At 39.5% G+C, this 10,416-nt stretch overlaps 1 non-coding gene across 1 annotated transcript; it reads right to left on the bottom strand.

Moving 5' to 3' along the window:
* Positions 1 to 9,584: 9,584 nt before the first annotated feature.
* On the bottom strand, positions 9,585 to 9,656 carry Trnap-agg (transfer RNA proline (anticodon AGG)). The gene has a single exon. It is a non-coding gene; the product is annotated as a tRNA-Pro (tRNA).
* Between the last annotated feature and the right edge of the window lie 760 nt (positions 9,657 to 10,416).

The raw sequence follows: 10,416 nt of genomic DNA, 5'->3' as shown, positions 1-10,416 counted from the left end.
AGAATAAAATTGATTATTATTTGCAATTTCAAAAAAACTAGATTTTGTCACTATCACAAAGGATTTATTCTGTGTTTGCTGTTTTGGTAAAAACATTTCATTGCTTATTTATAACACGCTTTAGCCGCTTCGTGTTTTTTTTTCTGCTGCAGGAGTCCTCTAAACCACTTATGATCGAGCTCCGTCGTCTGCCATTCCAACATCCAACTTTCTAGACGACACATCAACGTTATCATTCCTTCTGAACTTGAGTCTTCCACACCTCCTCTGACCTTTTGGACGACTTGAAAGGACTTTACGGGTTGGATCGTCATGTGTCATCCTCATGGCATGTTCAGTCAATGCACTGAAGGATAGTGTGTTCAATGTTCAGTTCGTCAATCTCGCCGTTGTAATGATCTCCTTCCACACAACCTGTGACAAAAAGGTTTCGGATCATCTTCCTCTCGAACGCGGCAAAAGAGCTTTGCTCCCACTCAGATTTTCACACATTTCAGATTTTCTTAGACTTGAAGCCCCCCATGATGAGGCATGATGGAAGCAGTGCTGGTCTTCACACGAACGGACCAGTCCAAAATCCCATCTTGACCAATCAATTAACAAAATCAATTTTTACCTTACCAACGAGATCAATATCACATAGGTTTTACCCGCGGGAGTCGATACTTTCAGCAATGAAACAAACAGATGAAGATCGAGTACATTACTATTACAAGGTATCGTATCTTGTCGAAAAGGTGTCGTTCCATTGGAAAAATGCGTTAAGTGGATTTTATCACCTTTATACAGCCAATCGATTTGTTTGATTTGCATGGTTAACAGGGCTATAAACAGCTTTATTTTACACTTGTGTTTCGAGATAAGCGTAGAATGGAAACAGTATAAAAGATATATGAAAAGAAACGCGTGACTCTAATCAAACACAGTTCAACATTTCGCATCCAGCATGAAGAACTTGCTCATCCTGTTCACCTTGTTGGCAGTGGTTTGTTTGAGTCAAGCGCTGCCTCAACCAGAAGTAGGCAACGGTGGAACGCAGGGCAGTCAAACCAACACCGACCTGGGAGCCAAACGAATTGGTGAACAGTTTGTGCCTAATTTAAATTTAAATAGTTGGATTGCGAATTTTTATAAAAAATGGGGATAAGTAGGACTCACGCACACTGTTATTGTCAATCTGAAGCATATCTACATTGGAAATAAAAATTTTTACCGCTTACGAAGAATGTGTTTTTAAAAAAAAAAAGATGAATGAAAAAAAAGATGAATGAAGGCTGTAAAGCGGTACTTTGAATAAAGTGATTTTGTTTTTTCTATTGACCATTAAAATTACTGATAACGCTAGTCGAGCAATAAGTAAGGCTTCATGATAGTTTTATGTAAATAATAATATTTATTGTTGCTTTAGAAAAATTAAAAATCTTGTTAATAAATTATTCACAATTTGAGCGCTTAAGTTTGTACTTATGCCTGTAAATGTGGATTGGATAGCTAAAACGTAAGGACACGCATCCGGTTAAATAATTGTGCGTGCACTGTGTCATCCGATCGTTTACTTTCCTAACCAAACTCCGAGGAGATAGGACGAGGTTTTATTGTTAGCATCACTTCGCTTACACTCAAATCATCGGTCTGGAATAAGCATGATAAACAGAGACAAAGTTTAAAAAATTCGGCTTCTGGATTGATGTGCTTAAAATTACATCAAGTTTTAAATATGTTCAAAGTAGATGTGCGACCCAGTCGATCTACTGCTGATAAAAAAATACCTGATTCAGACTCAAACATGTACATCAAAGCGTTCGATTTGTTTAATCTGTATGGTAAACAGGCAACAGCTTTGCATGATCTGTTAACAGGTTAATTTCACACTTGTAATTAAACGATGCAAACTGGAAGAAATCTATATTAAGCTGCATTAAAGGACTTGGGTGCAATAATTGCGTTCCAACTTGAAGTACGCCTTGTAGAAGATATCTATAAGATATATTTTCCATAAAAGACTTTTTTTCCGTTTCAAATGCCAACTGTGGATCTCAACTCAGCGACATAGTTGGCTTTAAGGATGATATCAGTATAGCTGATAGATGATTGCGATAGCGAAGTATTCTAGCAAATAAATGTTCGCAGTTAAGTTAATTTAGTTTTAAACTCCTATTGGCAAAAATTGTTCTTAATAAGTCATTTTAAGGTAAGCCGTTTATCCGTTAAAACCAACAAGTGTATTGAACAACACTTGTTATAACTAGAAATGCGCCAATATCAAATCAATGCGTAATTTGGATACAAATTTGTTACATGTTGAACGAAGTTTTAATATTTCCAAGGTTGTGATTTGCAAATCTGGTAGAGACAAGAGACAAGCATACATGAATCAGATTACGTCATCAAAGTCGTGTTGATGGATTTGTTTGATTTGTGTGGTTCAAAGATCTGGTATTTCGCACTTGTGTTTCAAGGCACTCGCTGGAAAGAAAACAGTATAAAACCACCACCAGACGTGATGAGTGAAATCCACCGGAATTACTCACAGTCCATTTCGCAAGTGACATGAAGTTCGTCTACGTTTTATTCGCCATTTTGGCGGTTCTTTGCATCTGTCAAGCCGCTCCACAGCCTCAACCTCAAGTAAGCAACGGAGGAACTCAACCAGAGGGCCAAAGCTCATCCAGCCATTACAATAGAGGATATGGGACCGCTTATTTGTTAAACATCATTAAAAGGATGGGATAATTGAACGAAACAAGAAATGAAACTTTTATTCAGCGTATTCAATTATCAATAAAAATGACTTCGTCGATCTGCAATCATTCTTGCTTAGTTGTGTTATGATTGCACATAATATAAAAAAGCATGCGATCTGGTTGTAAAATATATGTAAGATTGTTTGTATGGTTGTGATATGTAAACATCCAGCATCCAGTTTCTACATCAGAACGGCAGGTTTATTTAAATTGTATGGCTAACAGGTATATTTCTTCAAGTAGCTTAAGGATATTGGTAGAATATACATCTATAACAGTATGAAACTTGCTTTCGTGTACAGTATCAACATATAAATCAATCGACGATGACACTCAAGCAGACACCAAACGGGGTAGACCAACAAATGGAGGTACAAGTGTTACGCCGCAGATATGTACCGATGGCTTAACGTTTTTATCAAACGACGATTAGCAAAGGTTAAAATCAAAATAAGGAAACTAATAATAAAATACTGCAAAAATATTAAAATCGTCTAGCACTACATCTAGCCAACATCGAAAGTTTATATTATTTCCTTTTGAAAGATATTAGATAAAGATGTTTAACTAATTGTATGCAAAATATTTAAATTTTACAAGCTTCTCAAACATGTGCCTAACCGACAAAATGAGGTGGATATCATCCGTCGGTCGAAATCGAATATTCTAGGCACTGGCGGTCACACCAAGCGTTGAAACGGTGTAAAACTTTCATACTAATTCAAAGCATTATTTATGAGCTCCACATAATCCACGGCCGAGATACGAATCTGGCCCCGAACGGAATGAAATCATAGCTGGATCTAGCAGCGCTTCATTTCAGCTGGTTCTACACAAATCTGCTGCTGCGACGGATGACGCATTAACATACCTTTGGAGGCTGCAATAAACGAACCGTCTAACGTCTGTTTTGTCGTGCATCGATAGAGCGTACATACGTTATCTCAAGTGTTGCTTCTCGCACCCTTATTCAAATGTTTGGAGTTCAGTCTGTGCCGAACCAGTTGAGGAGTTAGATTGACATTCGAGACTGTGACTAGACGAGCTACTTATCTAAGCCACCGAGCGGAAGTTGCCTCTTCATCGTTCGCCAAGATACATTGGTGGAATGATGCGTTCAATAAAAAAAACGTTGTGTTGTGTATTGGCCGATAACAGAAAGATACGGTTCAAGGTCTGTAATGTGCAACTGCAGCTAAGAATAGCTCCCCCACCGATTAATCAAAAGAATGTTTTAAAAACACAACCAATCATCTAAACCAGAACCAGCGAAACGTATCACTCCAGATTAAAAGCCATTTGTCTAGTAAACATGTACTTCTGTGCTTCCGTTTCCTGGTGTTTGTAGATAGTTTCCCTTTAGCACAAGAAACTCGAGCCACTGCATGCAACGATCGCTTGTGTCTGCTTTTGGATTTTGACTAATTTGAAAATTATCTTCCCCTTGCGATTACTTTCCATGGTAGGTATGGTTTGTGGTAACAGTTTCCGGCTCCGTAGTGGTCCGAAACCCGCTGCCCATCACTGAGCTGATGACGGTTTCGGCCGGCATAACTAGGGAATAGCGTGCCAGTGCTCTATCAGCGATAAACTTTACATAATTGCTCGTTTGTTTATTGAATGCTCTCCCGAGACTCCCGAGCGCACGGATGCTTCCTCGATGATGGGCAGACAGGATTTAGAGACCGAGATCCTTCGGGCTGCACGGGGCCAGGGATTCGAATTTACCAGGAGCGAGTAAGCGGGAGAAGGAAAACGAAAGGAAGATATCATTTGATAGTCAATTAGCTGATGAAGTAGTGCGGCACGGGCTAATCGGAATCAATTTGGTAATATTTCGAGTCGAGTGGAGCTGTCGCGGGAAATCGTTGATATTAATTTGATGTTTCTGGCCGGCTGGTTAGAAGTGTGATTAAATAGACTAGCAGTAGTTTGCTGCAGGAAGCATCACCTCAATCTCTCAGGCCTGCGAAGTAAATAAAAGCTTCTTTGTATTAAATTTTATGACACTGTTGAACGTGATTACAACAAGATAGTTTAAATTATATTTTTCTTAAACAAAAAAACGAACAATCATTATCAACAAAGGGTCGTAAAATGGTTTAGATAAATAGCTATTAAAACATTTTATGAATGTCAACATTGATATTCATTTTCATTTACTTTAATCATTACTTTAATCATGTATGAAGTTTTGTACGCTAAACAGCTATTTTAGAAGCCAAATTTATTGAACTAAAGTGCTCCATTTATTTTTAATGGTAGCAGATGATATTTTCAGAGTATTAAAAGTACTCTTAGTATCAGTTCATGGAACCCTTTTTGATTATTTATATTGTGGTTTGTAGTATGCAAAGGGCAGGAAAAACGAGTTGAAAACACAACATAACAAAACATAACATAAGCATAACAAATTTCAATAGTATGCAATTTAACGAATTCTTTATTGATGAAATATATGATACACTGATAAAAGACAAGCGGAAGAATATATCTCTTATCAATATTTTGAAGAAAAAATTGAAGTAGCAAACATTTTGTACCGAAAAAATAATTTATAATCTTCAGATATAAAGAGCTTCGAGGATGGACAAATGGAACTATTGTCCTAGCCCCTCGCTTTAAGTCATCTCTAAAAGTTTTATATCATAGTTTTATATCATTTTAATTAAGTTTAAGTTAAGTTAAGTTAAGTTAATAAGTTATGGGGTTTCTAAGTGCCATCTTGCAGTAATTCTAGACCAAATTGTATTTGATTACAACAATAAATGTGTTAACAAAATATCATATTAATTATTTTATCTGCTTATATTATACTATATTAAAATATATGAATCTGTGATTTTTAGACTGAAATATATGTTTACCATTAAAACCAGAATGCATGTGATGAACGTATGCTCGCTGTGTTTCGCTGTTCGTATACTAACTTGACACCCACTGACCATCTGCCGCACAGCATGTGTCGCAAACGTTTACCAAAAAAGACCGATTTTATCTTCAAACTCACTAAGAAAGCATTTCAAACATTTTAAATATTTCGGGGAGTGCCTTAATAGAGATTGTAAACTCATCTTCTCTCATTATCATCGGAATTGCGGTTTCTCAATGAATGTCGTGTCTAACATTTTGCCTTCTTCTTTTTAGAAAGCATCTACACCAACTGTAAAACCATTCCCCGTTGCAAACGGACCGATTCATTCATCCGAAAAACGTAAGCTTCCATTTATGGCCATCAATGGGCGATTGGAAGCGTAAAGCACCACGGCGCATTTCGCCTTTCGCTCATCCGTGATTCCCATTTGTCGAAGTGTGAATCTAATCGTTTGTCGATGCCCGTTATCGGAAGGAATGTGTTTCGCGCCGTGGTCAAGAAATTTAGTCATTTTTCGATCCCCTCGAAAATCCGTCCCAACAAAGCCGTACAGGTTCCGCTGTTGCTGTTCGGCCCCAAGCCTTCGGGCTTATACCGTAATGTGCGTGATTTTGTTTTCGTTTCTTTTAGGGACAATTTTCATGAATGGATCTGGCTGCTGGAACCGGTTGGGTGTGCGTTATTATTTATGAATGGATTAAAATATCCAAACAGAAAATGATCTCAACGATTTCTGGAGAATGATCAAGAATTCATAAACCGATCGACCCAAAACGGCCCCCAAAAGGCACGTTTGGACAACGGGAGTGTTTGCCCACCCCGAAGAGAAAGACCTCCTTTTACCGGCCGAAGGCTCCTACAACGCCCGATACAGCTCTGCTTCCTGCCACGCCGAAGATTTGCATGTTTCGTGCGTTCCTCTTCACTCGGCCCGCTTCGTGGCGTAGTGTTGATATTTTATTTTAATGTCATATTTTATAACAATTTTCATAATTTGGGGCTATTCGTTCGGGTAAAATATGTCTTCCGTTTTTGTCACGATTTGGGACCCCTGGGGTTTTGTGTTTGGCAAGGGGAAAACACGGCCAGAAGTAAAAGACTACAGCTTTGTCAAAAGGCAAACGGGTACAATGTTTCTCCCTTTTGGAAAAGAATTCACTTTTTTGCTATTTTATTTTTCTCACTCACGCTTACTGAAACAAAACAAAAACTGAAATAAAGCTGCAGTTTTGCTGTTTACCACCAAAACACCTTTAGCAGCGACTGTATTATGTACTAAATTCGTTGACTTCCATCCGAAACTTCCAACCGAGAGACAACTGCAGTTAAGTTATATTCTCGCACTATTTTTGGCACCTTCGCGCGCTCGGGTATGGAATCCATGTGAGGCCTCTTCTGACCTGGCCGGAATATCGTATTACGGCTCGATTATGATTATTAAATTATAATTCATGCACGTATCGTTCGCGGGTGTCGGGTTGAATTTCTTGCCTGCCTGATTCTTCAACTTGGTATCGTTTTGGTTGGCCGTTGGATTTGGAGGTTTGAAAAGGGGCACGCCAGGGTGTTGAATGAGACACCCCACCGGGTGGCAAATGTGAGTCGTTTGATTCATTTCTTCGTGCCTTAAACACGAATGTTTTTCATCCGGCAGATAAATCTTGTGCCCGGTGTTGTAAAACGGGGTTAGAGAAATTTTACCACCGAACAGCAAATTCCAGCATTGTCGAGTGTAGCAAGTAACGAGCGTATGTGAAATGAGCCAGGGAAGGTGATGTACTTCCATAAAAATGTGCCTCCATTGCTGGCCCATAAACATGCATGCTTTTATTTCGAGAAAATATTGTTGAGCTTGGAATAAATATACTACCGCACACAGACCGTTCGTTAATTCTTTACAGAATATCCTCCATCTCGGTTGGAAGCTAAATTAAACATCCACTCAAATCAAACCAAGCGGTAAGATTCATAATTCATGTGTCTGTTCAGCATCAACACCGGCTGGATGAGATTATTATGACCGTACCATTTCTTAACGCTTCGATTCGTCCCCAGATCGTCCAACTGTGCTTTCATACTTTAATTACTCATTCATCTTAATCTTCAAATAACATAACATTTCTCATCCCTCCGAAACAAACAGGTTCCATTTGGAATGCAATGGAAATGTATTGTGGATCTTCGTGTGCTCCGACGCATGCACTGGTCCATGTTCTAATTTGGCACAACTACCACTTGCATGCGGCAGAAGGACCCTCCAAGGTTCTCCATTAGCTTCATCTTAATCTGTCGTCTTTCACGAGTGTTGAATGAGAAATCTTCACCCCGAAAAAGGAGAAAATTGTCAAAACGAAAACATTTAGATAGGAATCTTACTCTGCCATTCTGAGGCAAACAAAGTCCTGCTCTACAGTCCTTTTCGACTCAACCTGTCTGCAGTGTGCTTGAAATATCGTTCCTTAGACAATCGAGCAACAGAGCCGCTGCTAGGGACGGAAAGCAATCGAAACAGGGGGAAAATCCTTCATCAGTTCCTTTGACGCTGACTTACGAATTTCCCGGTTGTTAATCTTCACTAATCTGTATAATTTATCTTTTGACTTTTATAACCGGAAAACTCGAGCACGAAGTGGTTACCTCAAAGTTACACCCGCACGGAGCGGACTCGAGCGGTGGGCAGGGACAATGGCAGGAAGTTTCGCCCGAAACAAAAGGACCACCTCGGACCAAGCACCATCCTCGCCACCAGTTCGCACTGAACTGGAACGGCAGATTGGCTTTCCACGGTAAACTTTTCGGCACATAAAATGTGCCCAACGATGAAAACATCGAACCGGAAAACACCAAGGGTGACTATCCGTTGCCAAAATGGACGACTATCCCTCGGAGCTCCATTCGAGCGACTTCTGGCTGTTAGGCGATACCCAGGAATACCACCATCTCCGCAGATACTTACACACACACATATATACTCGTGAAAGCCCGTTGGCCAAGAATTGTTGGTATACTCCACCATCTTCTAGCAGGAGGTCTGCTCTCCATTCCGCTTGGCTTCCCTGCATAGGTCACGATTCTTCCCTTTGCGCTACATCACGGGCGAGAAAAGTTTCGCAAACAATCCAAACGAACGAAACTTCTTCTCCCAAAAACGACCCCAAAGGCGAAGAATGACCGAGTGCCATGAGTAGGGAAGATTTCTCAAAATTAGATCCAGATAGCAACCGTCCGCCTGTTCCACCATTCGCCACAACGCATCTGCCCCTTACCGGTTGGTGCGGGTTTAGCATAAGTATGTGTTGGCGTGACGATAGTGTGCTAGTGGTGGCTTTCGATGAGAAGGTGTAAAGTTTTGTGTCTCCGCTATTTATCGGAAGGGCTGCCAAAAAATCCCCTCACCGCTCCCCCCCCCCCCCCCCCCACCTCTCCGGAACACTCACTACACATTACTCTTTTTCTAATAGACCGAGCTTCGGTACGAGTACGGTTTGGTAGGTGCCGGATAGAACGGTCTCCTACCGTAGCCGGCAATCAACGGCCCGATACCCGGAGTAACAAACTGCTCTGTGAAAGTGTTAACAATTATGAGAAACAGTGCCTTCTAAGCTGTTGATGGGAGTTGAGAAACTATGCTCGAGATCGAACGTTTTAAGCTTTTGCCACACCTGAGGTAGATAGGGAGTTTGTTAAATTTTGTAAATGCAGCCGTATCACATGTTAGTCAAATGTTTCCGCACTCATGCATAACGGGAGAGCATATTACATATAATTATAGCAAAATATTTATATTTATATATAGCAAAATTAGGCATTTTTAGCTAAATTAACAACTACATAATTCAATTAGATTTTATTCATAAAATAATTTGTTATTTCCATTAATGGAAATATTCAATCGTTTCGCCATCCCTATTTTAGATTGCCATGATTTTACAAATGGTGTGATGAAAAAAAAACATCGCAATTGTGGGCTCGTCCGGGATTTGAACCCGGGACCTCTCGCACCCTAAGCGAAAATCATACCCCTAGACCAACGAGCCCGTTGTAAATCCAACAGTATAGTAAGCGTTTTATCTCCATCTTCACGGCCTTGATTCTGCATGTACTTACAAATTTTATAAGATCAATTTTGATCAGAATTCTCTAATTCTTTAATTCTTTAATTAATTCTGAATTTTTGAAATTTTTTAAAACTGATCACCTGGGGACCACCCTAGGTGGTTTGTACAAAAGAACCACCGTGTAATTGTACAAATAATTGTGTTAATCATATTTTTTGCTAAATTTACGAATCAATTTTAGTAGACTATTCATATTTTGTTCCAGATCAATGCATCCGCACTTTTCACATGAATAATCTTGGTAAGCTTGATATAAATTAAGCACTCCCGTGTAAATGGTCCATTTTCTTCCTTCTGACCTACATAACCACCTGTTAAAAATGCTTTTCTGTTCGATTAACCATAGCTGTTTTCTTTAGTTAACAATACTACTATAATTAAACTATTGTATCACCTGCACTCACACAAAAGACGTGGCTTGCATTTACAACGCCAGATAATAGAACCTATGTCCTAGTTTTAATTATTTCTTTACTACGCATTTACAACTAACCCTTCGATCGTAAAATATTCCGTAACTAGGCCACCGATTGACTTAAACCCGTTCCAAAAAGATCAATCACCCAACATACACCCAATGGTTTTAACCAAAAACGAGTTCGGCATCAGCCCCATGCAGCTGAAGTTTAAAATAGCCATTTGGCGTCTGATGTTGCGGATGCTATCCCACAGAAGGTCC

Source organism: Anopheles moucheti, chromosome 3 (assembly GCF_943734755.1).
Source record: "Anopheles moucheti chromosome 3, idAnoMoucSN_F20_07, whole genome shotgun sequence".
In the NCBI taxonomy this organism is placed as follows: Eukaryota; Metazoa; Arthropoda; class Insecta; order Diptera; family Culicidae; genus Anopheles; species Anopheles moucheti.
Note: the sequence above shows the minus strand (reverse complement) of the source record. Positions and strands in the feature narration are given on the sequence as shown.